The 1,887-nt window shown below is 41.1% G+C and overlaps 1 protein-coding gene across 4 annotated transcripts in view; it reads left to right on the forward strand.

The window, feature by feature from the left end:
- The window catches only part of LOC106521982 (rho GTPase-activating protein 44), a 45,435-nt gene that overhangs the window by 35,808 nt on the left and 7,740 nt on the right, over positions 1 to 1,887 (forward strand). The window lies entirely within an intron of this gene.

The following is a 1,887-nucleotide window of genomic DNA, read 5'->3' on the forward strand; positions in this document are numbered from 1 at the left end:
ATTATTATTATTATTATTATTATTATTATTATTATTATTATGGCAATAAAATCTTAACATTAACGGAAAAAGGGTCATGATTTTACATGACAAGTCCATTTTCCGTTTCTCATTTCCTCCTTATTTCCCTCAAACCTGCTGTGGACAGCCATGTGTGTCTGTGTTTATAAAGTAGTCACCCTCTTCGGATGTTATCATCTATTAAATGGACGTTATTAGCCGTTATCAGTCCCATAGAATGGCTTCAGACTGTCAGCTGGTTAGTATGAGGCATAAAGCCACTAAGGTTAATTTAAGAGAAAATGACATGGGCTACGATAAAGTAGACCAGACTCCGGTGGTAGCAGATTGTTGCATTCCAGTGTATATGGCACTGGTAACCCACTAGGGGGCACTGTCGGGACAGTCTGAAGCCATTCTATGGGACTGATAACATCTGAACCAGCTGAAGTAGACTGCGATGACTTGGGTCACTGTTAGATTAATATGCTTTCATCCAAATTAGCTACATGCTGACTAAATCTGTCAATACATCCATTGATTACAGCTCCGGTTTATCATATAGCTGTTTGCACAATTTCCAAGTCCTACTAATGATAATTTGATGCTAATGTGGTAAAAGATTAACTATTTATTTTAAGCAATAAAGAACAACTTGACAAGTTGCTCAACATTCCTCATTTTAATGCAGCGATAGCTGTATGCTTTTTCATGTAAAGACTAGAATATTATGACTTTTCTCATAATATAATGACTTTATTCTCATAATATTACAATTTTATTCTCATAATATTATGACTTAACTTTTATATGACTTTGAAGTCGTAATATTATGACTTTATTCTCGTAATTTGTAGTTGCATTTTTTTATTTAACATCTTATTGCAGCATAAATTTTATCAGCTAAGTTGCTAAACTTACTTTTAAAAACAAATCCTTCGGTCCGTGGTGAATTTCCAAACTATGCGACTTGTTAAAAAAAATAAAAACTCCACCGTCTTTGTTTCTCTGTTTATTTTGCTGTCCGTGCATTGAATCCTGGGATATCCTCGGCCGGTRAGGATACACGGATGCTTCCTCGGCTTTTGAGTGTTTGTCGGCCGCTTTCCTTGGCCGCATGAGGAGGAGCCTTTGAATTGGGACAGTCCTCCTTGTGGGGCAGTGACGTATGCGGCCGACAAATGTGCACTCATGAGGACCCAGCCCCTGAATTGAGACACAACCTAAGTAATAGTTAAAAGTAGCAGTGACAGTTGCTAAGAGTTAAAAGTCACAAAAATGCTAGCTAAAAGCTAAAAGCAGCCTAAGAAGACAGAAACTGAGCTAGTGCCTAAAAAAGCACAAAGTATTCCGCCTGTACAAACATAAAAAATAAATAAATAAACATAAAAATGCTGAATCAGCATTCTGTTTGTCCAAATCGTTTTGTCTTACAGATGTTATCACCATCTCATTTCACTCATGTCTTCATTATAAAAAAGAATAGAATTATTGTTAATTATACTGTTGTTTTAAGCACATTAAAGTCACCGTCAGTCATGTAGATGATAGAAAAACTGACCCCTTCTCATCAGAACCTGATTCGATGACGCACAGCCCCCCCTCCCCCAGCACTCCCCCCTCCTCTGGTTTGATTRGCTGTGCGTCTCTGTCCTACTGCAGCATGGGTGTCAGGGTGATGGACACTTCCTGGGTGTCGCGCAGGGGCTCGTCGCCGTCCGCGCGTAAAACCTGCTCCACGCCACCGAGCGTGCACCCCCCAACCCCGCCCGCTGACGCTCTCGCCCCCGAGCAGCCTGGGGATTTCTATGCCTCCCCCTCCCCAACCCCTCCTCCCACTAGCAGCGACAGAGCCAGGTAAGGCTGTAGCGCCCCGCCCTCCTGTTA

The sequence above is a fragment of the Austrofundulus limnaeus genome, unplaced genomic scaffold, assembly GCF_001266775.1.
Source record: "Austrofundulus limnaeus strain Quisiro unplaced genomic scaffold, Austrofundulus_limnaeus-1.0 Scaffold119, whole genome shotgun sequence".
Classification (NCBI taxonomy): Eukaryota; Metazoa; Chordata; class Actinopteri; order Cyprinodontiformes; family Rivulidae; genus Austrofundulus; species Austrofundulus limnaeus.